Raw genomic sequence first — 27,822 nt, 5'->3', positions numbered from 1 at the left:
TTTTATAAAAAAAGCCCAAATATTTTATTACAACACAAAAGTGTCTTGAAAACTGTAACTACAAGCATGCATCTTCATTAAACAATCTCTGCAAAATGTCTGTTCATTTCATCGTCTTCATCATTTATGCAAACCGAAACTCCATAACCACCACGAAGCTTGATCTACTTTCAAAAACCAACACCACACACTAACCTCCACCCACAAAACAAAGACAAAATTTCAGAGAACAATTTCAACAAGAAAAGGCTTCAAAAGTAAGACATTTAAAAACCAAACCTTTACTGTAATGTTGATTAATTGCTGTAAAGTTCCAGTGTAGGGTAATAACAGTATTTTAGATTCGACTCCAAGACAAAATCTTGAAACTATATTGGATTTTCACTATTGGATTGACTGCATAGGACTATAAAATAGTCGGTTTTTAGCAACTCAAAACAGAAAGAGATATTTAGTCATACAGATTCTTAACATTGCTAGTTTACTATCATGTTGATTAATGGCTGTAAAGTTCCAGTATAGGGTAATAACACTGCTTGTTTCCTATGGAATCCTATTTCTAAGGCATGTCGACTACTGTAAAGTTTCAGTCTAGGGTAATAACTGTTGGTTTTAAAACATTTTTAAGAAGTTGATTTGAACATTAAACATACAAATTAATCAAATTAATTGCAGCGGAAGAATAAGGTGGTTGTTTAAATTCAAAACAAAACTTCTTCCAAGTATCTTAAGCCATGAACATTGATATGTTTTTCATAAATGAAAATTCAAGAGAAAGGATAAGATATAATTACCCTTGAAGCAATTATATGAACCAAGTTGTGTTTTGGTCTTCTCTTGATGATTTCCCTTTGTTGATCTCCTCTTGATCTTTCTCCTCCTTGTGAGCCACAAAAGTATATGGCCTCTAAGTCTCCACACCAATGGAACCTTGAGATGAGAAGAAGTATCTTGAGAATACAAGGATGCTAGTGCAAGATCCTCAAGATTGGTTTCAATCTAAACCCCTTTGAAAGATGATTGTGTTTCACTCTTGAAAACTCACAATTGTCTCTCTTTGATCTCCCAAACCTATTTGGTTGATGTTAGATTGTGTTTGTGTGTAATTGAGCTTATGGAAACAATTCCCATACACCTTTACTTAAGCATTTTCGGCCAAACCCCATTGGGCTTCCAAAATTGGGCCTTATGACACTTAAGCCATAATTTAGGTGTCTTAAGTCCATGGGCTTGATACCCAATCATTTGGGCTTCTCATTAACTATTACCGAGGCCCAAATACATTTTTACACGTAGTAAATCATCCACATCAAATCAATCAAATTGATTTCCTCATTCTCATTTGTATTACTCAAAGTTAACCATTTAAGGTGTGCGATCCATTAGGTTCTAATTTAGCAAGGCAGTGGGAATACATTAGAACTCTTTCTAACCAACTGGAATTAAAACCCCCTTTTAATTCTTCCTTTATTTGGATCGATCACAATCAATCCTAGGACTTCCACAAGCCAAGAGTGACATCTAGCAATATATCATGGCTACCCAAGCTAATTAGAATAGATGAAGAACCTATTCAGTTGGAATTGCAATGCAATACGGTCCTTCTCTTATACAATGTTTCCAATCATATTGTTAGGGTACGGATTGATAATGTCAAACCCCTAATATGATTAAACTCATATGATTCAATAGAACACAATTAAAAACCACTTTCTAAATCATGTTCAAGTACTTCGGCCGAAGATTCACTGAATCATATCTTGAAACATTCTCCTTTCTTTATCAAGGTAGAGATTCCTTATTGTACATTCACATGCCTCTATGATGAATTAAGAGATCCCAATAACACATAAGGAAAATCTTTTACGACTTGCCTTTGTGAGCTATCAAAGATAAATAACGCATCACAAGACAACCATGATGCCTCAGGTCTAAGGACTAATTTGCATTATTGCAACTATGAGTTCTCGTTTGACATATAGATAGATACTCCATACGAGAACTCCGGTTGATCGCGTTCAGTGTACTCATTCACTAATGAGCACCCACATACTTGTATTAGTGTCAACTACACAAATGGTTTGAGACCAACCATCCTCATCATTGAGCATACATAGTATGTGCCAATCTTGACGGTTTATCAATGCCCATTTGATAACCTTATGATTAGGAACATTTTGGGATACTACAGTTAGAGATTAAAGGTCTCCCGAATCTAAACTTCTTTAGATTACTTTATCTCTTATTTAGTACACCCTGGACTTTTGTTTCTTTACACGACATAAAAGATAACAAAATAATATTGCCCTTTATTTATCATATACGAAATGTATTCTAAGGAGATTACATCAAATGTATTGGCTCTTAGGGCACATTTCTAACAATCTCCCACTTGCACTAGAGCCATTTAGCCATGTATCTAATACCCATTTTCTCTGTATGTCTATCCAGTTGTGACTGTGACATAGGCTTAGTGAGTGGATCTGCTACGTTGTCTGCTGATGCAACCTTTAGGATGCACACATCACCATTCGAAATGAGTTCTCGAATCTTGTGGAATTTTCTTTCAATGTGTTTGGATCTCTGATGAGACCTTGGTTCCTTGGCTTGAGCTATCGCCCCATTATTGTCACAGTACAAAGGCACTGGTGACATTATGGTTGGAACCACATTTAGTTCGGTAATGAACTTTTTCATCCAAACAGCTTCCTTTGCCGCTTCTGAGGCAGCAATGTACTCAGCTTCAGTGGTGGAGTCGGCTGTAACACTTTGTTTACAGCTTCTCCAACTAACAGCACCTCCATTCAGAATGAAGACATACCCAGATGTGGATTTACGATCATCAACATCAGATGCGAAATCAGAATCGGTAAACGCTTCCACTTGTAACTCTGATATTCCTCCATAAATAAGGAACATATCCTTAGTTCTTCGTAAGTATTTAAGGATACACTTAACGGCTCCCCAATGATCTAATCCTGGGTTTGACTGATATCTACTAGTTATACTAACAGCATAACTGATATCTGGTCTTGTACAAACCATGGCATACATGAGACTCCCTATTACTGATGCATAAGGGATTTTACTCATCTGCTGTATATCTTCAGGAGTTTTCGGACACATGTTCTTAGAAAGGTGAAGTCCATGTCTAACTGGAAGTAACCCTTTCTTAGATTGTTCCATATGAAATCTCTTTAGCACCTTATCTATATACAAGGATTGAGATAATCCAATTATTCTCTGAGATCTATCACGATAAATCTTTATACCAAGTATATAAGATGCCTCTCCTAAATCTTTCATTGCGAATGATTTAGTGAGCCACAGCTTCACTGAAGATAGCATTCCTATATCGTTTCCAATAATCAGTATGTCATCTACATACAACACTAGGAATACTACCGAACTCCCACTGACCCTTTTGTACACACATTGGTCATCCATGTTTTGCATGAAGTCAAACGATTTGACAACTTCATCAAAGCGGATGTTCCAACTCCTAGAAGCTTGCTTCAACCCATAAATGGATTTATGTAGCTTGCATACCTTATGCTTATCAGCTGTAGAAATGAAGCCTTCAGGTTGATCCATGTATAGTTCTTCCTGAAGGTGGCCATTAAGAAAAGCCGTCTTCACATCCATTTGCCAAATCTCATAATCATGGTATGCAGCTATTGCAAGCAAAATCCGAATAGACTTTGTCATAGCAACAGGAGAGAAGGTTTCTTCATAGTCAATCCCTTCTCTCTGCTTGTAGCCCTTTGCTACTAGCCTTGCCTTGTAGGTTTCTATTTTCCCATCTGAGCCTATCTTCCTCTTAAAGATCCATTTATTTCCTATTGGTACAATACCAGGAGGCGGATCAACTAGAGTCCAGACTTGGTTGGTATACATAGAATCCATTTCGGATTTCATGGCTCCAAGCCATTTCTGTGAGTCAATGTCTGACATTGCCTCATTGTAGTTCGAAGGGTCTTCAATATCCTTACAATCACTTAGGAGATTTAACTCTCCTTCGTTTTCATGAAGGAAACCGTAATACCTCTCAGGCATTCTTCTAACCCTACTTGAACTACGCGGAGTTTGTGTCATATCAGTTTGTGGATCTGGGATTGCATTCAGTTCAGTGTTGATTTCTAGCTCTTTGGACAATTCCTTGAGTTCTATCTCATGTCCCCCTTTCCCATCAAGAGCGTATTCTCTTTCCAGGAAGGTAGCTGACCTTGCGACGAACACCTTTTGCTCGTCGATGTGATAGAAGTAATATCCCATAGTTTCCTTGGGATACCCGATAAATCTACACTTCACTGACCTTGCATCTAGTTTATCCACATCTTGTCTTTTGACATATGCTGGACAACCCCAAATCTTGATATAACCAAGACTTGGTTTCTTCCCAAACCACATTTCGTATGGAGTTTGTGGAACAGACTTGGAAGGCACTCTATTTAACAAATGAATTGCTGTTTCAAGTGCATATCCCCAAAAGGATATAGGTAAATCAGTATAGCTCATCATGGAACGAACCATATCCATTAAGGTTCGATTTCTCCTTTCAGAAACCCCATTATGTTGTGGAGTCCCTGGTGGAGTCCATTGTGATAAGATGCCATGTTCCTTGAGGTAATCAAGAAACTCTGTGCTTAAGTATTCACCTCCTCGATCGGATCTAAGGATTTTAATACTCTTGCCTGTTTGGTTTTCAACTTCATTTCTGAATTCCTGAAACTTTTCAAAAGATTCAGACTTATGCTTCATTAAGTATAAGTACCCGAACCGTGAATGATCATCAGTAAAGGTAATGAAGTATGAATAACCTCCCCTTGCGTTTGTAGACAAAGGTCCACAAACATCTGTGTGGATTAACCCCAACAACTCTGTAACTCTTTCTCCTTTTCCTGTAAAAGGAGACTTGGTCATTTTACCTTGTAGACAAGATTCACAAGTAGGCATAGGAGCAGGGTCTAAAGATCCAAGGCATCCATCTTTTGCCATCCGGTGAATCCTATCTTGGCCAATGTGTCCAAGTTTGAGGTGCCACAATTTAGTTGAGTTATCCACTTCTCTAGGCCTTTTAGGTCTAGGTGCATCTTTATCTATACAGTTAATACTACCATTCATTTCTAAATGAAAAAGACCATCAATCAAATTTGCATAAGCAATAATTCGATTATTATGTGAAATAGAACAAAGTAGTTTGTCAAACAAAACAACAAATCCGTCTCTTAAAAGCATAGAGACAGATATTAAGTTCTTTACACAACCAGAAATGAAATAACAATTATTCAAATTCAGGGTCTCCCCGGAAGGTAGATTGAGACGATAGGTGCCTACAGCTTTGGCAGCTACCTTAGTGCCATTACCCACAGTTAGCACCATTTCTCCTTTTCCGAGTCTTCTACTTCCTACTAGTCCCTGCACACAATTGCAAATATGTTGACTAGCTCCTGAATCAACTATCCAGGTAGAAGTATTAACTGTAAAAACTGATTCAAGAACAAGAGTGTTACCTTCCGAAGGCTTGTTCTTTAAGCTTGCGAGGTAATCCTTGCAATTTCTCTTCCAATGTCCATCCTTTCCACAGTGAAAGCAAGTTCCTTTCGGTTCCTTGCCTTTCTTTGTTATTTTTCTTTCCTTGGGTTTTAGAAAACCTTTCTTCTTCTTTCCCTTATCCTTAGCTTTCGGTTTGGATTTGGAAGAGGAGGAAGAACTCTTTTCAAACACCGCAACTGTCCCTTTCAGCCCTTTATCCTTTGAGATATTCTTTTCAGCTACTATAGCCATATTGAGTAGCTCAGATAAAGAACTTTCCATCTTTCCCATATTATAGTTCATAACAAATTGGGAAAAATCTGATGAGAGGGACGAAAGAAAAAAATCTTGTTGAACTTCAGCATTAAATGGACAATCCAATTTTTCTAATTTCTCAAGCAATGATATTATCTTGAGACCATGCTGATTAACCGGAGTCCCTCTTGTCATCTTTGTGTTGACAAGTTCACATATTGTATTGAATCGCAAGCTACGAGTAGCTTCACCATAAAGTTCATTAAGGTGAAGCAATATGGAAGCACAATCTTCCATATCTTCATGTTGTTTTAGTAGATCATCATTCATGGATGCTAGTAAGTAACATTTACCTCTACTATCATCCTTAACATGCTTCTCATAAGCAGTTATCTCTTCCTGAGTAGCTTCTTCGTCAGGAGCAATATGTAGTGGGGCTTGTGTCAACACATAATCAATCTCATCCATTTTAAGGACAAGTTTCATTTTGCGAAGCCAACCCGGATAGTTCGTGCCATCAAGGATGTAATTGTTAAGTATCGATGAGATTGGGTTTTTAACGGCCATTTGAAAATTCTGCAACAACGTAAAAAAAATTTAGTTTAGATTAATCTTCTACCAAAAACTTAGGGTCTTTAAGTCATGATGGTAGCTCCCACTATTTTTGGCAAATTTCATATCCCTCTTGAAATCCGAGAGTTTCCGTTGAAACTCTTAGTGGGGATGGGAGTCTCATTTTCATATAGTTTTCCTCAACCTAACAGTTTGTTGGATTGCTATCTTACTAATGAGAGGATACTCTTATCCAATCACATCATTCATGTGAATACCCATCACTATGGCCTCTAGAGAACTAGACCTCAACCTAACAGTTTGTTGGTTTCGTTCGTCTTAGTTAAGTTATTCCCACCATGCTTGTGGGTATAGGGTTTCAAGCATGACCTCAACCTAACGATTTGTTGGCCACACTCGTTATCTATCCGCACTACATCAAGTATGTGTAATAGGCTTCCCTTGGATGGTTACAAGTACTGGATGTTGCCTCACTGAGGTACAACAAAGTGTAAATGTGCCACCCAATAAGAGACTACCACGGTGGAAGGCCACAAAATAGCATTCAAAATGCCATTTCGCTTATCAACTTAATATTGCTTTGAGGGTAGTTGAATTGGTCTCATTTTAATCCAATTTTAATCCTGTTAAAATTACCTATCTAATCTCATTAAATGGTTCCCAATGCAACATATTAGTAGCACATAATACTCCCACTAAATATTTTAGAAACCATTTGCTTAAGATAGCGAGAATATATGGTGCTACTAATTGGTTAATTATTGTCATTACCGAACATTCAAATTGCGTTGGGCTTAGAGGATGATTATGGACTTTCTTGTTGATCCAACACGAGCCACCATGTTGGATCATGGTCTTGGAAGGTGATTCATTTTAATTACGCGCGCATAAAAAATAAATTAGGCATGAAAGCCATTTCATTATTACATAGCCAAATAAATTAGGCATGAAAGCCATTTCATTATTACATAGCCAATCAAAAACGAATACATATCCAATAAGCGGCCAATCACATAGCTCAATTGTTTGGTCTAAGTCCATAACCATCCTTTAATTATTTAAACGCTTTAAACAATTAAACTAGCAATGTAAATACATGCTCTTGGGTTGCATACATATGTGGGTTTAATTCAAGTGGTAACCATATTCAAAATAAATTTACCATGGAGTGAAAACGTTTTACTACAATAGCAAAAGTAATTGTGGAAATCTATTGGACATAGTTACACTTATCATATATAGTAATTAGGTCCAAAACTATTCAACAATTAATAATGGATCCAAAGTTGATCCACTAGGGTGTGGGGTTAAAGCATGCATTTGTATAATACAAAGTGGTGATCATGATTATTCCAACAAGGTGAATAATCATGAATGTGACTAGGTAGGCCAACCACACTCACCAAAGTAATCAAAATTAATTTTAGTGTGGTGGGTAAAAAATTAGTGATGGGAATAATTTGAACAACTTTTGCATTTTATATCAAATCACCATAATTTAAATCTAGATAGCCCCACACACTCACCAAAGTAATCTTATTAAATTTAGTGTGGTGGGTAAATGTTTATTAAGTGGAAACATTTTTGAAAAACTTTTAATTTTATAATAAAACACCATCATCATCTTTTGACCTATTTTGGTGGAAAATTCCACTAAACACAATCATCAAAATTAGTCACCTAACTTATGGATCAAAAAGATCCCATAACAAGAACATCAAGAACACCAAGAACATGCATATGAACTTATATGAATGTTCATGCTATTTCCGGAAAAATCCATATTCCATTTTAACCATCTCATGCTCTTAATATCATATATTTCATGAAGTTAAAATCATGGGGTTTTAATGCAACTATGCTCTAATGTTCATACATACATATATGCATACAAAGAGAGCATCAATCATCAAAACATAAATCCGGAAATTCAAAATCCCAAACAACCCCTTTCACTCCATTTGATTTACATTCAATCATATCAAAATAAATCAAGTATAACCATTATACTTTTAAATGAATTTATAACCCACATATGCATCTCTAAACCCTAGAATCATATCAAGTTCATGACCTATGGCTCTGATACCAATTGTTGGTTTTAAAACATTTTTAAGAAGTTGATTTGAACATTAAACATACAAATTAATCAAATTAATTGCAGCGGAAGAATAAGGTGGTTGTTTAAATTCAAAACAAAACTTCTTCCAAGTATCTTAAGCCATGAACATTGATATGTTTTTCATAAATGAAAATTCAAGAGAAAGGATAAGATATAATTACCCTTGAAGCAATTATATGAACCAAGTTGTGTTTTGGTCTTCTCTTGATGATTTCCCTTTGTTGATCTCCTCTTGATCTTTCTCCTCCTTGTGAGCCACAAAAGTATATGGCCTCTAAGTCTCCACACCAATGGAACCTTGAGATGAGAAGAAGTATCTTGAGAATACAAGGATGCTAGTGCAAGATCCTCAAGATTGGTTTCAATCTAAACCCCTTTGAAAGATGATTGTGTTTCACTCTTGAAAACTCACAATTATCTCTCTTTGATCTCCCAAACCTATTTGGTTGATGTTAGATTGTGTTTGTGTGTAATTGAGCTTATGGAAACAATTCCCATACACCTTTACTTAAGCATTTTCGGCCAAACCCCATTGGGCTTCCAAAATTGGGCCTTATGACACTTAAGCCATAATTTAGGTGTCTTAAGTCCATGGGCTTGATACCCAATCATTTGGGCTTCTCATTAACTATTACCGAGGCCCAAATACATTTTTACACGTAGTAAATCATCCACATCAAATCAATCAAATTGATTTCCTCATTCTCATTTGTATTACTCAAAGTTAACCATTTAAGGTGTGCGATCCATTAGGTTCTAATTTAGCAAGGCAGTGGGAATACATTAGAACTCTTTCTAACCAACTGGAATTAAAACCCCCTTTTAATTCTTCCTTTATTTGGATCGATCACAATCAATCCTAGGACTTCCACAAGCCAAGAGTGACATCTAGCAATATATCATGGCTACCCAAGCTAATTAGAATAGATGAAGAACCTATTCAGTTGGAATTGCAATGCAATACGGTCCTTCTCTTATACAATGTTTCCAATCATATTGTTAGGGTACGGATTGATAATGTCAAACCCCTAATATGATTAAACTCATATGATTCAATAGAACACAATTAAAAACCACTTTCTAAATCATGTTCAAGTACTTCGGCCGAAGATTCACTGAATCATATCTTGAAACATTCTCCTTTCTTTATCAAGGTAGAGATTCCTTATTGTACATTCACATGCCTCTATGATGAATTAAGAGATCCCAATAACACATAAGGAAAATCTTTTATGACTTGCCTTTGTGAGCTATCAAAGATAAATAACGCATCACAAGACAACCATGATGCCTCAGGTCTAAGGACTAATTTGCATTATTGCAACTATGAGTTCTCGTTTGACATATAGATAGATACTCCATACGAGAACTCCGGTTGATCGCGTTCAGTGTACTCATTCACTAATGAGCACCCACATACTTGTATTAGTGTCAACTACACAAATGGTTTGAGACCAACCATCCTCATCATTGAGCATACATAGTATGTGCCAATCTTGACGGTTTATCAATGCCCATTTGATAACCTTATGATTAGGAACATTTTGGGATACTACAGTTAGAGATTAAAGGTCTCCCGAATCTAAACTTCTTTAGATTACTTTATCTCTTATTTAGTACACCCTGGACTTTTGTTTCTTTACACGACATAAAAGATAACAAAATAATATTGCCCTTTATTTATCATATACGAAATGTATTCTAAGGAGATTACATCAAATGTATTGGCTCTTAGGGCACATTTCTAACAATCTCCCACTTGCACTAGAGCCATTTAGCCATGTATCTAATACCCATTTTCTCTGTATGTCTATCCAGTTGTGACTGTGACATAGGCTTAGTGAGTGGATCTGCTACGTTGTCTGCTGATGCAACCTTTAGGATGCACACATCACCATTCGAAATGAGTTCTCGAATCTTGTGGAATTTTCTTTCAATGTGTTTGGATCTCTGATGAGACCTTGGTTCCTTGGCTTGAGCTATCGCCCCATTATTGTCACAGTACAAAGGCACTGGTGACATTATGGTTGGAACCACATTTAGTTCGGTAATGAACTTTTTCATCCAAACAGCTTCCTTTGCCGCTTCTGAGGCAGCAATGTACTCAGCTTCAGTGGTGGAGTCGGCTGTAACACTTTGTTTACAGCTTCTCCAACTAACAGCACCTCCATTCAGAATGAAGACATACCCAGATGTGGATTTACGATCATCAACATCAGATGCGAAATCAGAATCGGTAAACGCTTCCACTTGTAACTCTGATATTCCTCCATAAATAAGGAACATATCCTTAGTTCTTCGTAAGTATTTAAGGATACACTTAACGGCTCCCCAATGATCTAATCCTGGGTTTGACTGATATCTACTAGTTATACTAACAGCATAACTGATATCTGGTCTTGTACAAACCATGGCATACATGAGACTCCCTATTACTGATGCATAAGGGATTTTACTCATCTGCTGTATATCTTCAGGAGTTTTCGGACACATGTTCTTAGAAAGGTGAAGTCCATGTCTAACTGGAAGTAACCCTTTCTTAGATTGTTCCATATGAAATCTCTTTAGCACCTTATCTATATACAAGGATTGAGATAATCCAATTATTCTCTGAGATCTATCACGATAAATCTTTATACCAAGTATATAAGATGCCTCTCCTAAATCTTTCATTGCGAATGATTTAGTGAGCCACAGCTTCACTGAAGATAGCATTCCTATATCGTTTCCAATAATCAGTATGTCATCTACATACAACACTAGGAATACTACCGAACTCCCACTGACCCTTTTGTACACACATTGGTCATCCATGTTTTGCATGAAGTCAAACGATTTGACAACTTCATCAAAGCGGATGTTCCAACTCCTAGAAGCTTGCTTCAACCCATAAATGGATTTATGTAGCTTGCATACCTTATGCTTATCAGCTGTAGAAATGAAGCCTTCAGGTTGATCCATGTATAGTTCTTCCTGAAGGTGGCCATTAAGAAAAGCCGTCTTCACATCCATTTGCCAAATCTCATAATCATGGTATGCAGCTATTGCAAGCAAAATCCGAATAGACTTTGTCATAGCAACAGGAGAGAAGGTTTCTTCATAGTCAATCCCTTCTCTCTGCTTGTAGCCCTTTGCTACTAGCCTTGCCTTGTAGGTTTCTATTTTCCCATCTGAGCCTATCTTCCTCTTAAAGATCCATTTATTTCCTATTGGTACAATACCAGGAGGCGGATCAACTAGAGTCCAGACTTGGTTGGTATACATAGAATCCATTTCGGATTTCATGGCTCCAAGCCATTTCTGTGAGTCAATGTCTGACATTGCCTCATTGTAGTTCGAAGGGTCTTCAATATCCTTACAATCACTTAGGAGATTTAACTCTCCTTCGTTTTCATGAAGGAAACCGTAATACCTCTCAGGCATTCTTCTAACCCTACTTGAACTACGCGGAGTTTGTGTCATATCAGTTTGTGGATCTGGGATTGCATTCAGTTCAGTGTTGATTTCTAGCTCTTTGGACAATTCCTTGAGTTCTATCTCATGTCCCCCTTTCCCATCAAGAGCGTATTCTCTTTCCAGGAAGGTAGCTGACCTTGCGACGAACACCTTTTGCTCGTCGATGTGATAGAAGTAATATCCCATAGTTTCCTTGGGATACCCGATAAATCTACACTTCACTGACCTTGCATCTAGTTTATCCACATCTTGTCTTTTGACATATGCTGGACAACCCCAAATCTTGATATAACCAAGACTTGGTTTCTTCCCAAACCACATTTCGTATGGAGTTTGTGGAACAGACTTGGAAGGCACTCTATTTAACAAATGAATTGCTGTTTCAAGTGCATATCCCCAAAAGGATATAGGTAAATCAGTATAGCTCATCATGGAACGAACCATATCCATTAAGGTTCGATTTCTCCTTTCAGAAACCCCATTATGTTGTGGAGTCCCTGGTGGAGTCCATTGTGATAAGATGCCATGTTCCTTGAGGTAATCAAGAAACTCTGTGCTTAAGTATTCACCTCCTCGATCGGATCTAAGGATTTTAATACTCTTGCCTGTTTGGTTTTCAACTTCATTTCTGAATTCCTGAAACTTTTCAAAAGATTCAGACTTATGCTTCATTAAGTATAAGTACCCGAACCGTGAATGATCATCAGTAAAGGTAATGAAGTATGAATAACCTCCCCTTGCGTTTGTAGACAAAGGTCCACAAACATCTGTGTGGATTAACCCCAACAACTCTGTAACTCTTTCTCCTTTTCCTGTAAAAGGAGACTTGGTCATTTTACCTTGTAGACAAGATTCACAAGTAGGCATAGGAGCAGGGTCTAAAGATCCAAGGCATCCATCTTTTGCCATCCGGTGAATCCTATCTTGGCCAATGTGTCCAAGTTTGAGGTGCCACAATTTAGTTGAGTTATCCACTTCTCTAGGCCTTTTAGGTCTAGGTGCATCTTTATCTATACAGTTAATACTACCATTCATTTCTAAATGAAAAAGACCATCAATCAAATTTGCATAAGCAATAATTCGATTATTATGTGAAATAGAACAAAGTAGTTTGTCAAACAAAACAACAAATCCGTCTCTTAAAAGCATAGAGACAGATATTAAGTTCTTTACACAACCAGAAATGAAATAACAATTATTCAAATTCAGGGTCTCCCCGGAAGGTAGATTGAGACGATAGGTGCCTACAGCTTTGGCAGCTACCTTAGTGCCATTACCCACAGTTAGCACCATTTCTCCTTTTCCGAGTCTTCTACTTCCTACTAGTCCCTGCACACAATTGCAAATATGTTGACTAGCTCCTGAATCAACTATCCAGGTAGAAGTATTAACTGTAAAAACTGATTCAAGAACAAGAGTGTTACCTTCCGAAGGCTTGTTCTTTAAGCTTGCGAGGTAATCCTTGCAATTTCTCTTCCAATGTCCATCCTTTCCACAGTGAAAGCAAGTTCCTTTCGGTTCCTTGCCTTTCTTTGTTATTTTTCTTTCCTTGGGTTTTAGAAAACCTTTCTTCTTCTTTCCCTTATCCTTAGCTTTCGGTTTGGATTTGGAAGAGGAGGAAGAACTCTTTTCAAACACCGCAACTGTCCCTTTCAGCCCTTTATCCTTTGAGATATTCTTTTCAGCTACTATAGCCATATTGAGTAGCTCAGATAAAGAACTTTCCATCTTTCCCATATTATAGTTCATAACAAATTGGGAAAAATCTGATGAGAGGGACGAAAGAAAAAAATCTTGTTGAACTTCAGCATTAAATGGACAATCCAATTTTTCTAATTTCTCAAGCAATGATATTATCTTGAGACCATGCTGATTAACCGGAGTCCCTCTTGTCATCTTTGTGTTGACAAGTTCACATATTGTATTGAATCGCAAGCTACGAGTAGCTTCACCATAAAGTTCATTAAGGTGAAGCAATATGGAAGCACAATCTTCCATATCTTCATGTTGTTTTAGTAGATCATCATTCATGGATGCTAGTAAGTAACATTTACCTCTACTATCATCCTTAACATGCTTCTCATAAGCAGTTATCTCTTCCTGAGTAGCTTCTTCGTCAGGAGCAATATGTGGTGGGGCTTGTGTCAACACATAATCAATCTCATCCATTTTAAGGACAAGTTTCATTTTGCGAAGCCAACCCGGATAGTTCGTGCCATCAAGGATGTAATTGTTAAGTATCGATGAGATTGGGTTTTTAACGGCCATTTGAAAATTCTGCAACAACGTAAAAAAAATTTAGTTTAGATTAATCTTCTACCAAAAACTTAGGGTCTTTAAGTCATGATGGTAGCTCCCACTATTTTTGGCAAATTTCATATCCCTCTTGAAATCCGAGAGTTTCCGTTGAAACTCTTAGTGGGGATGGGAGTCTCATTTTCATATAGTTTTCCTCAACCTAACAGTTTGTTGGATTGCTATCTTACTAATGAGAGGATACTCTTATCCAATCACATCATTCATGTGAATACCCATCACTATGGCCTCTAGAGAACTAGACCTCAACCTAACAGTTTGTTGGTTTCGTTCGTCTTAGTTAAGTTATTCCCACCATGCTTGTGGGTATAGGGTTTCAAGCATGACCTCAACCTAACGATTTGTTGGCCACACTCGTTATCTATCCGCACTACATCAAGTATGTGTAATAGGCTTCCCTTGGATGGTTACAAGTACTGGATGTTGCCTCACTGAGGTACAACAAAGTGTAAATGTGCCACCCAATAAGAGACTACCACGGTGGAAGGCCACAAAATAGCATTCAAAATGCCATTTCGCTTATCAACTTAATATTGCTTTGAGGGTAGTTGAATTGGTCTCATTTTAATCCAATTTTAATCCTGTTAAAATTACCTATCTAATCTCATTAAATGGTTCCCAATGCAACATATTAGTAGCACATAATACTCCCACTAAATATTTTAGAAACCATTTGCTTAAGATAGCGAGAATATATGGTGCTACTAATTGGTTAATTATTGTCATTACCGAACATTCAAATTGCGTTGGGCTTAGAGGATGATTATGGACTTTCTTGTTGATCCAACACGAGCCACCATGTTGGATCATGGTCTTGGAAGGTGATTCATTTTAATTACGCGCGCATAAAAAATAAATTAGGCATGAAAGCCATTTCATTATTACATAGCCAAATAAATTAGGCATGAAAGCCATTTCATTATTACATAGCCAATCAAAAACGAATACATATCCAATAAGCGGCCAATCACATAGCTCAATTGTTTGGTCTAAGTCCATAACCATCCTTTAATTATTTAAACGCTTTAAACAATTAAACTAGCAATGTAAATACATGCTCTTGGGTTGCATACATATGTGGGTTTAATTCAAGTGGTAACCATATTCAAAATAAATTTACCATGGAGTGAAAACGTTTTACTACAATAGCAAAAGTAATTGTGGAAATCTATTGGACATAGTTACACTTATCATATATAGTAATTAGGTCCAAAACTATTCAACAATTAATAATGGATCCAAAGTTGATCCACTAGGGTGTGGGGTTAAAGCATGCATTTGTATAATACAAAGTGGTGATCATGATTATTCCAACAAGGTGAATAATCATGAATGTGACTAGGTAGGCCAACCACACTCACCAAAGTAATCAAAATTAATTTTAGTGTGGTGGGTAAAAAATTAGTGATGGGAATAATTTGAACAACTTTTGCATTTTATATCAAATCACCATAATTTAAATCTAGATAGCCCCACACACTCACCAAAGTAATCTTATTAAATTTAGTGTGGTGGGTAAATGTTTATTAAGTGGAAACATTTTTGAAAAACTTTTAATTTTATAATAAAACACCATCATCATCTTTTGACCTATTTTGGTGGAAAATTCCACTAAACACAATCATCAAAATTAGTCACCTAACTTATGGATCAAAAAGATCCCATAACAAGAACATCAAGAACACCAAGAACATGCATATGAACTTATATGAATGTTCATGCTATTTCCGGAAAAATCCATATTCCATTTTAACCATCTCATGCTCTTAATATCATATATTTCATGAAGTTAAAATCATGGGGTTTTAATGCAACTATGCTCTAATGTTCATACATACATATATGCATACAAAGAGAGCATCAATCATCAAAACATAAATCCGGAAATTCAAAATCCCAAACAACCCCTTTCACTCCATTTGATTTACATTCAATCATATCAAAATAAATCAAGTATAACCATTATACTTTTAAATGAATTTATAACCCACATATGCATCTCTAAACCCTAGAATCATATCAAGTTCATGACCTATGGCTCTGATACCAATTGTTGGTTTTAAAACATTTTTAAGAAGTTGATTTGAACATTAAACATACAAATTAATCAAATTAATTGCAGCGGAAGAATAAGGTGGTTGTTTAAATTCAAAACAAAACTTCTTCCAAGTATCTTAAGCCATGAACATTGATATGTTTTTCATAAATGAAAATTCAAGAGAAAGGATAAGATATAATTACCCTTGAAGCAATTATATGAACCAAGTTGTGTTTTGGTCTTCTCTTGATGATTTCCCTTTGTTGATCTCCTCTTGATCTTTCTCCTCCTTGTGAGCCACAAAAGTATATGGCCTCTAAGTCTCCACACCAATGGAACCTTGAGATGAGAAGAAGTATCTTGAGAATACAAGGATGCTAGTGCAAGATCCTCAAGATTGGTTTCAATCTAAACCCCTTTGAAAGATGATTGTGTTTCACTCTTGAAAACTCACAATTGTCTCTCTTTGATCTCCCAAACCTATTTGGTTGATGTTAGATTGTGTTTGTGTGTAATTGAGCTTATGGAAACAATTCCCATACACCTTTACTTAAGCATTTTCGGCCAAACCCCATTGGGCTTCCAAAATTGGGCCTTATGACACTTAAGCCATAATTTAGGTGTCTTAAGTCCATGGGCTTTGGGCTTCTCATTAACTATTACCGAGGCCCAAATACATTTTTACACGTAGTAAATCATCCACATCAAATCAATCAAATTGATTTCCTCATTCTCATTTGTATTACTCAAAGTTAACCATTTAAGGTGTGCGATCCATTAGGTTCTAATTTAGCAAGGCAGTGGGAATACATTAGAACTCTTTCTAACCAACTGGAATTAAAACCCCCTTTTAATTCTTCCTTTATTTGGATCGATCACAATCAATCCTAGGACTTCCACAAGCCAAGAGTGACATCTAGCAATATATCATGGCTACCCAAGCTAATTAGAATAGATGAAGAACCTATTCAGTTGGAATTGCAATGCAATACGGTCCTTCTCTTATACAATGTTTCCAATCATATTGTTAGGGTACGGATTGATAATGTCAAACCCCTAATATGATTAAACTCATATGATTCAATAGAACACAATTAAAAACCACTTTCTAAATCATGTTCAAGTACTTCGGCCGAAGATTCACTGAATCATATCTTGAAACATTCTCCTTTCTTTATCAAGGTAGAGATTCCTTATTGTACATTCACATGCCTCTATGATGAATTAAGAGATCCCAATAACACATAAGGAAAATCTTTTACGACTTGCCTTTGTGAGCTATCAAAGATAAATAACGCATCACAAGACAACCATGATGCCTCAGGTCTAAGGACTAATTTGCATTATTGCAACTATGAGTTCTCGTTTGACATATAGATAGATACTCCATACGAGAACTCCGGTTGATCGCGTTCAGTGTACTCATTCACTAATGAGCACCCACATACTTGTATTAGTGTCAACTACACAAATGGTTTGAGACCAACCATCCTCATCATTGAGCATACATAGTATGTGCCAATCTTGACGGTTTATCAATGCCCATTTGATAACCTTATGATTAGGAACATTTTGGGATACTACAGTTAGAGATTAAAGGTCTCCCGAATCTAAACTTCTTTAGATTACTTTATCTCTTATTTAGTACACCCTGGACTTTTGTTTCTTTACACGACATAAAAGATAACAAAATAATATTGCCCTTTATTTATCATATACGAAATGTATTCTAAGGAGATTACATCAAATGTATTGGCTCTTAGGGCACATTTCTAACAATCTCCCACTTGCACTAGAGCCATTTAGCCATGTATCTAATACCCATTTTCTCTGTATGTCTATCCAGTTGTGACTGTGACATAGGCTTAGTGAGTGGATCTGCTACGTTGTCTGCTGATGCAACCTTTAGGATGCACACATCACCATTCGAAATGAGTTCTCGAATCTTGTGGAATTTTCTTTCAATGTGTTTGGATCTCTGATGAGACCTTGGTTCCTTGGCTTGAGCTATCGCCCCATTATTGTCACAGTACAAAGGCACTGGTGACATTATGGTTGGAACCACATTTAGTTCGGTAATGAACTTTTTCATCCAAACAGCTTCCTTTGCCGCTTCTGAGGCAGCAATGTACTCAGCTTCAGTGGTGGAGTCGGCTGTAACACTTTGTTTACAGCTTCTCCAACTAACAGCACCTCCATTCAGAATGAAGACATACCCAGATGTGGATTTACGATCATCAACATCAGATGCGAAATCAGAATCGGTAAACGCTTCCACTTGTAACTCTGATATTCCTCCATAAATAAGGAACATATCCTTAGTTCTTCGTAAGTATTTAAGGATACACTTAACGGCTCCCCAATGATCTAATCCTGGGTTTGACTGATATCTACTAGTTATACTAACAGCATAACTGATATCTGGTCTTGTACAAACCATGGCATACATGAGACTCCCTATTACTGATGCATAAGGGATTTTACTCATCTGCTGTATATCTTCAGGAGTTTTCGGACACATGTTCTTAGAAAGGTGAAGTCCATGTCTAACTGGAAGTAACCCTTTCTTAGATTGTTCCATATGAAATCTCTTTAGCACCTTATCTATATACAAGGATTGAGATAATCCAATTATTCTCTGAGATCTATCACGATAAATCTTTATACCAAGTATATAAGATGCCTCTCCTAAATCTTTCATTGCGAATGATTTAGTGAGCCACAGCTTCACTGAAGATAGCATTCCTATATCGTTTCCAATAATCAGTATGTCATCTACATACAACACTAGGAATACTACCGAACTCCCACTGACCCTTTTGTACACACATTGGTCATCCATGTTTTGCATGAAGTCAAACGATTTGACAACTTCATCAAAGCGGATGTTCCAACTCCTAGAAGCTTGCTTCAACCCATAAATGGATTTATGTAGCTTGCATACCTTATGCTTATCAGCTGTAGAAATGAAGCCTTCAGGTTGATCCATGTATAGTTCTTCCTGAAGGTGGCCATTAAGAAAAGCCGTCTTCACATCCATTTGCCAAATCTCATAATCATGGTATGCAGCTATTGCAAGCAAAATCCGAATAGACTTTGTCATAGCAACAGGAGAGAAGGTTTCTTCATAGTCAATCCCTTCTCTCTGCTTGTAGCCCTTTGCTACTAGCCTTGCCTTGTAGGTTTCTATTTTCCCATCTGAGCCTATCTTCCTCTTAAAGATCCATTTATTTCCTATTGGTACAATACCAGGAGGCGGATCAACTAGAGTCCAGACTTGGTTGGTATACATAGAATCCATTTCGGATTTCATGGCTCCAAGCCATTTCTGTGAGTCAATGTCTGACATTGCCTCATTGTAGTTCGAAGGGTCTTCAATATCCTTACAATCACTTAGGAGATTTAACTCTCCTTCGTTTTCATGAAGGAAACCGTAATACCTCTCAGGCATTCTTCTAACCCTACTTGAACTACGCGGAGTTTGTGTCATATCAGTTTGTGGATCTGGGATTGCATTCAGTTCAGTGTTGATTTCTAGCTCTTTGGACAATTCCTTGAGTTCTATCTCATGTCCCCCTTTCCCATCAAGAGCGTATTCTCTTTCCAGGAAGGTAGCTGACCTTGCGACGAACACCTTTTGCTCGTCGATGTGATAGAAGTAATATCCCATAGTTTCCTTGGGATACCCGATAAATCTACACTTCACTGACCTTGCATCTAGTTTATCCACATCTTGTCTTTTGACATATGCTGGACAACCCCAAATCTTGATATAACCAAGACTTGGTTTCTTCCCAAACCACATTTCGTATGGAGTTTGTGGAACAGACTTGGAAGGCACTCTATTTAACAAATGAATTGCTGTTTCAAGTGCATATCCCCAAAAGGATATAGGTAAATCAGTATAGCTCATCATGGAACGAACCATATCCATTAAGGTTCGATTTCTCCTTTCAGAAACCCCATTATGTTGTGGAGTCCCTGGTGGAGTCCATTGTGATAAGATGCCATGTTCCTTGAGGTAATCAAGAAACTCTGTGCTTAAGTATTCACCTCCTCGATCGGATCTAAGGATTTTAATACTCTTGCCTGTTTGGTTTTCAACTTCATTTCTGAATTCCTGAAACTTTTCAAAAGATTCAGACTTATGCTTCATTAAGTATAAGTACCCGAACCGTGAATGATCATCAGTAAAGGTAATGAAGTATGAATAACCTCCCCTTGCGTTTGTAGACAAAGGTCCACAAACATCTGTGTGGATTAACCCCAACAACTCTGTAACTCTTTCTCCTTTTCCTGTAAAAGGAGACTTGGTCATTTTACCTTGTAGACAAGATTCACAAGTAGGCATAGGAGCAGGGTCTAAAGATCCAAGGCATCCATCTTTTGCCATCCGGTGAATCCTATCTTGGCCAATGTGTCCAAGTTTGAGGTGCCACAATTTAGTTGAGTTATCCACTTCTCTAGGCCTTTTAGGTCTAGGTGCATCTTTATCTATACAGTTAATACTACCATTCATTTCTAAATGAAAAAGACCATCAATCAAATTTGCATAAGCAATAATTCGATTATTATGTGAAATAGAACAAAGTAGTTTGTCAAACAAAACAACAAATCCGTCTCTTAAAAGCATAGAGACAGATATTAAGTTCTTTACACAACCAGAAATGAAATAACAATTATTCAAATTCAGGGTCTCCCCGGAAGGTAGATTGAGACGATAGGTGCCTACAGCTTTGGCAGCTACCTTAGTGCCATTACCCACAGTTAGCACCATTTCTCCTTTTCCGAGTCTTCTACTTCCTACTAGTCCCTGCACACAATTGCAAATATGTTGACTAGCTCCTGAATCAACTATCCAGGTAGAAGTATTAACTGTAAAAACTGATTCAAGAACAAGAGTGTTACCTTCCGAAGGCTTGTTCTTTAAGCTTGCGAGGTAATCCTTGCAATTTCTCTTCCAATGTCCATCCTTTCCACAGTGAAAGCAAGTTCCTTTCGGTTCCTTGCCTTTCTTTGTTATTTTTCTTTCCTTGGGTTTTAGAAAACCTTTCTTCTTCTTTCCCTTATCCTTAGCTTTCGGTTTGGATTTGGAAGAGGAGGAAGAACTCTTTTCAAACACCGCAACTGTCCCTTTCAGCCCTTTATCCTTTGAGATATTCTTTTCAGCTACTATAGCCATATTGAGTAGCTCAGATAAAGAACTTTCCATCTTTCCCATATTATAGTTCATAACAAATTGGGAAAAATCTGATGAGAGGGACGAAAGAAAAAAATCTTGTTGAACTTCAGCATTAAATGGACAATCCAATTTTTCTAATTTCTCAAGCAATGATATTATCTTGAGACCATGCTGATTAACCGGAGTCCCTCTTGTCATCTTTGTGTTGACAAGTTCACATATTGTATTGAATCGCAAGCTACGAGTAGCTTCACCATAAAGTTCATTAAGGTGAAGCAATATGGAAGCACAATCTTCCATATCTTCATGTTGTTTTAGTAGATCATCATTCATGGATGCTAGTAAGTAACATTTACCTCTACTATCATCCTTAACATGCTTCTCATAAGCAGTTATCTCTTCCTGAGTAGCTTCTTCGTCAGGAGCAATATGTGGTGGGGCTTGTGTCAACACATAATCAATCTCATCCATTTTAAGGACAAGTTTCATTTTGCGAAGCCAACCCGGATAGTTCGTGCCATCAAGGATGTAATTGTTAAGTATCGATGAGATTGGGTTTTTAACGGCCATTTGAAAATTCTGCAACAACGTAAAAAAAATTTAGTTTAGATTAATCTTCTACCAAAAACTTAGGGTCTTTAAGTCATGATGGTAGCTCCCACTATTTTTGGCAAATTTCATATCCCTCTTGAAATCCGAGAGTTTCCGTTGAAACTCTTAGTGGGGATAGGAGTCTCATTTTCATATAGTTTTCCTCAACCTAACAGTTTGTTGGATTGCTATCTTACTAATGAGAGGATACTCTTATCCAATCACATCATTCATGTGAATACCCATCACTATGGCCTCTAGAGAACTAGACCTCAACCTAACAGTTTGTTGGTTTCGTTCGTCTTAGTTAAGTTATTCCCACCATGCTTGTGGGTATAGGGTTTCAAGCATGACCTCAACCTAACGATTTGTTGGCCACACTCGTTATCTATCCGCACTACATCAAGTATGTGTAATAGGCTTCCCTTGGATGGTTACAAGTACTGGATATGTTGCCTCACTGAGGTACAACAAAGTGTAAATGTGCCACCCAATAAGAGACTACCACGGTGGAAGGCCACAAAATAGCATTCAAAATGCCATTTCGCTTATCAACTTAATATTGCTTTGAGGGTAGTTGAATTGGTCTCATTTTAATCCAATTTTAATCCTGTTAAAATTACCTATCTAATCTCATTAAATGGTTCCCAATGCAACATATTAGTAGCACATAATACTCCCACTAAATATTTTAGAAACCATTTGCTTAAGATAGCGAGAATATATGGTGCTACTAATTGGTTAATTATTGTCATTACCGAACATTCAAATTGCGTTGGGCTTAGAAGATGATTATGGACTTTCTTGTTGATCCAACACGAGCCACCATGTTGGATCATGGTCTTGGAAGGTGATTCATTTTAATTACGCGCGCATAAAAAATAAATTAGGCATGAAAGCCATTTCATTATTACATAGCCAAATAAATTAGGCATGAAAGCCATTTCATTATTACATAGCCAATCAAAAACGAATACATATCCAATAAGCGGCCAATCACATAGCTCAATTGTTTGGTCTAAGTCCATAACCATCCTTTAATTATTTAAACGCTTTAAACAATTAAACTAGCAATGTAAATACATGCTCTTGGGTTGCATACATATGTGGGTTTAATTCAAGTGGTAACCATATTCAAAATAAATTTACCATGGAGTGAAAACGTTTTACTACAATAGCAAAAGTAATTGTGGAAATCTATTGGACATAGTTACACTTATCATATATAGTAATTAGGTCCAAAACTATTCAACAATTAATAATGGATCCAAAGTTGATCCACTAGGGTGTGGGGTTAAAGCATGCATTTGTATAATACAAAGTGGTGATCATGATTATTCCAACAAGGTGAATAATCATGAATGTGACTAGGTAGGCCAACCACACTCACCAAAGTAATCAAAATTAATTTTAGTGTGGTGGGTAAAAAATTAGTGATGGGAATAATTTGAACAACTTTTGCATTTTATATCAAATCACCATAATTTAAATCTAGATAGCCCCACACACTCACCAAAGTAATCTTATTAAATTTAGTGTGGTGGGTAAATGTTTATTAAGTGGAAACATTTTTGAAAAACTTTTAATTTTATAATAAAACACCATCATCATCTTTTGACCTATTTTGGTGGAAAATTCCACTAAACACAATCATCAAAATTAGTCACCTAACTTATGGATCAAAAAGATCCCATAACAAGAACATCAAGAACACCAAGAACATGCATATGAACTTATATGAATGTTCATGCTATTTCCGGAAAAATCCATATTCCATTTTAACCATCTCATGCTCTTAATATCATATATTTCATGAAGTTAAAATCATGGGGTTTTAATGCAACTATGCTCTAATGTTCATACATACATATATGCATACAAAGAGAGCATCAATCATCAAAACATAAATCCGGAAATTCAAAATCCCAAACAACCCCTTTCACTCCATTTGATTTACATTCAATCATATCAAAATAAATCAAGTATAACCATTATACTTTTAAATGAATTTATAACCCACATATGCATCTCTAAACCCTAGAATCATATCAAGTTCATGACCTATGGCTCTGATACCAATTGTTGGTTTTAAAACATTTTTAAGAAGTTGATTTGAACATTAAACATACAAATTAATCAAATTAATTGCAGCGGAAGAATAAGGTGGTTGTTTAAATTCAAAACAAAACTTCTTCCAAGTATCTTAAGCCATGAACATTGATATGTTTTTCATAAATGAAAATTCAAGAGAAAGGATAAGATATAATTACCCTTGAAGCAATTATATGAACCAAGTTGTGTTTTGGTCTTCTCTTGATGATTTCCCTTTGTTGATCTCCTCTTGATCTTTCTCCTCCTTGTGAGCCACAAAAGTATATGGCCTCTAAGTCTCCACACCAATGGAACCTTGAGATGAGAAGAAGTATCTTGAGAATACAAGGATGCTAGTGCAAGATCCTCAAGATTGGTTTCAATCTAAACCCCTTTGAAAGATGATTGTGTTTCACTCTTGAAAACTCACAATTGTCTCTCTTTGATCTCCCAAACCTATTTGGTTGATGTTAGATTGTGTTTGTGTGTAATTGAGCTTATGGAAACAATTCCCATACACCTTTACTTAAGCATTTTCGGCCAAACCCCATTGGGCTTCCAAAATTGGGCCTTATGACACTTAAGCCATAATTTAGGTGTCTTAAGTCCATGGGCTTTGGGCTTCTCATTAACTATTACCGAGGCCCAAATACATTTTTACACGTAGTAAATCATCCACATCAAATCAATCAAATTGATTTCCTCATTCTCATTTGTATTACTCAAAGTTAACCATTTAAGGTGTGCGATCCATTAGGTTCTAATTTAGCAAGGCAGTGGGAATACATTAGAACTCTTTCTAACCAACTGGAATTAAAACCCCCTTTTAATTCTTCCTTTATTTGGATCGATCACAATCAATCCTAGGACTTCCACAAGCCAAGAGTGACATCTAGCAATATATCATGGCTACCCAAGCTAATTAGAATAGATGAAGAACCTATTCAGTTGGAATTGCAATGCAATACGGTCCTTCTCTTATACAATGTTTCCAATCATATTGTTAGGGTACGGATTGATAATGTCAAACCCCTAATATGATTAAACTCATATGATTCAATAGAACACAATTAAAAACCACTTTCTAAATCATGTTCAAGTACTTCGGCCGAAGATTCACTGAATCATATCTTGAAACATTCTCCTTTCTTTATCAAGGTAGAGATTCCTTATTGTACATTCACATGCCTCTATGATGAATTAAGAGATCCCAATAACACATAAGGAAAATCTTTTATGACTTGCCTTTGTGAGCTATCAAAGATAAATAACGCATCACAAGACAACCATGATGCCTCAGGTCTAAGGACTAATTTGCATTATTGCAACTATGAGTTCTCGTTTGACATATAGATAGATACTCCATACGAGAACTCCGGTTGATCGCGTTCAGTGTACTCATTCACTAATGAGCACCCACATACTTGTATTAGTGTCAACTACACAAATGGTTTGAGACCAACCATCCTCATCATTGAGCATACATAGTATGTGCCAATCTTGACGGTTTATCAATGCCCATTTGATAACCTTATGATTAGGAACATTTTGGGATACTACAGTTAGAGATTAAAGGTCTCCCGAATCTAAACTTCTTTAGATTACTTTATCTCTTATTTAGTACACCCTGGACTTTTGTTTCTTTACACGACATAAAAGATAACAAAATAATATTGCCCTTTATTTATCATATACGAAATGTATTCTAAGGAGATTACATCAAATGTATTGGCTCTTAGGGCACATTTCTAACAATCTCCCACTTGCACTAGAGCCATTTAGCCATGTATCTAATACCCATTTTCTCTGTATGTCTATCCAGTTGTGACTGTGACATAGGCTTAGTGAGTGGATCTGCTACGTTGTCTGCTGATGCAACCTTTAGGATGCACACATCACCATTCGAAATGAGTTCTCGAATCTTGTGGAATTTTCTTTCAATGTGTTTGGATCTCTGATGAGACCTTGGTTCCTTGGCTTGAGCTATCGCCCCATTATTGTCACAGTACAAAGGCACTGGTGACATTATGGTTGGAACCACATTTAGTTCGGTAATGAACTGATTGGATTTTCGTTATTTAACTGATTGCATAGGACTATAAAATAGTCGATTTTCAGCAACTCAAAAAAGAAAGAGATATTTAGTCATATACCCATTCTTAACACTGCTAGTTTACTGTCATATTGATTAATGATTGTAAAGTTCCAGTATAGGGTAATAACACTGCTTGTTTCCTCTGAAATCCTATTTCGAATGCATGTCTACCACTGTAAAGTTCCAGTATATGGTAATAACACTGCTTGTTTCCTATGAAATCCTATTTTGAATGCATGTCTATCACTATAAAGTTCTAGTATAGGGTAATAACCCTGCTTGTTTCCTATGAAATCCTATTTCTAATGCATGTCTACCATTGTAAAGTTCTAGTATAGGGTAATAACACTGTTAGATTCCTCCGAAATCCTATTTCTAATAAATGTCTGCTTCCTGTAAAGTTCCAGTATAGGGTAATAACACTGCTTGTTTCCTATGAAATCCTATTTCTAATTCATGTCTGTAAAATTCCAATATAAGGTAATAACACTGCTACCTAACAGCAAATTATATAGTCAACTCAAAAACCAATAGTGCATAAACAGAAAAAACACGAATATAGTCAAATTCAATTGAAAAAACATACCTCAATTAATATGATAACCGAATCAAATATCACAAATTTGTAACCACAGCTCAAACCAAAACACAAGAGCAAATCCACAACCAAACCGAATATGAAATCAATCCAAATTATAAACAAAAAGAAACTAAATTCACAATTTAAAACTCAAACGAATATTTAAATACAAATTAGAACAAAATCAGAAAATCCAATAGCTTACCTCCAAATCAGCAATAACAAAAATAAACATATAAAATCAAGAAGAATTGGATCTACAATTGCACAGGCCAACAGCTACAGTTAAATTTGCTTCCTCTCAAATTGTCTCGCTTGAAGTTCTCATATTAACATTATTATAGAAAACAGATGCTACTAGCATTCCTACAACCCCGGATAGAGTTTGAAACGAACATACTGAGCATACTGTCAAAGTCAAACGGTAACCTATCGCTAAAAATTCCCAAAACTCCCTACAATACCTATACCAACATGTTCAGACTAACAAGATGAGTAATTTTTGGTCTCAGACCTTGGCCAAAAGTGGCCGGAGCTACCAGAAACACTGCCAAAGCCGTTGGTCAAACTAGGGTGTATTGATTAATTTCCAAAACAACAAAATCTATCATAACCACATACATAAACAGCTAGAGCACGAAAAGTAAATGAAGTTTCATACCTTGATCGACGGAAACAATCGCCGGAGTCGCAGAAAACGACGTCGGAAAACTCAAAATCCACAGACCTTTCTGAGCTCGTAATGGAGTCGTGAGTGGCTGGGCTTTAGCCTAGACTTGATCGTCGGCCCTGGCTGGTCTTTTTCTGACCGGTCTCACGGCTGGCTATGATCGGAGCACCAAGATCACCGGCCTGGTTTCCGCGAACGGAGAGAGACGAGAGAGAGAGCACCCAAATTTTTTCAAACAAACTAATTTAATACTAAATGGGTAATAAAGGTACTTCATTTATCTAATTAAACTAAAAAATGTAACAGCTATCAGTTTTG

The 27,822-nt window shown here is 36.6% G+C and overlaps 1 long non-coding RNA gene across 1 annotated transcript; it reads right to left on the bottom strand.

Annotated features, from left to right (window-relative positions):
- On the bottom strand, positions 1–27,822 carry LOC148293659 (uncharacterized). The gene is made up of 2 exons (XR_015836752.1): positions 27,496–27,822; positions 1–190 (listed from the first exon to the last, which is right to left on the bottom strand). It is a non-coding gene; the product is annotated as an uncharacterized LOC148293659 (long non-coding RNA).

Source organism: Prunus avium, chromosome 6 (assembly GCF_965620075.1).
Source record: "Prunus avium chromosome 6, drPruAviu1.hap1.1, whole genome shotgun sequence".
Lineage (NCBI taxonomy): Eukaryota > Viridiplantae > Streptophyta > Magnoliopsida > Rosales > Rosaceae > Prunus > Prunus avium.
The sequence above is the reverse complement of the archived record's forward strand: the minus strand, read 5'-3'. Positions and strand labels throughout refer to the sequence as shown.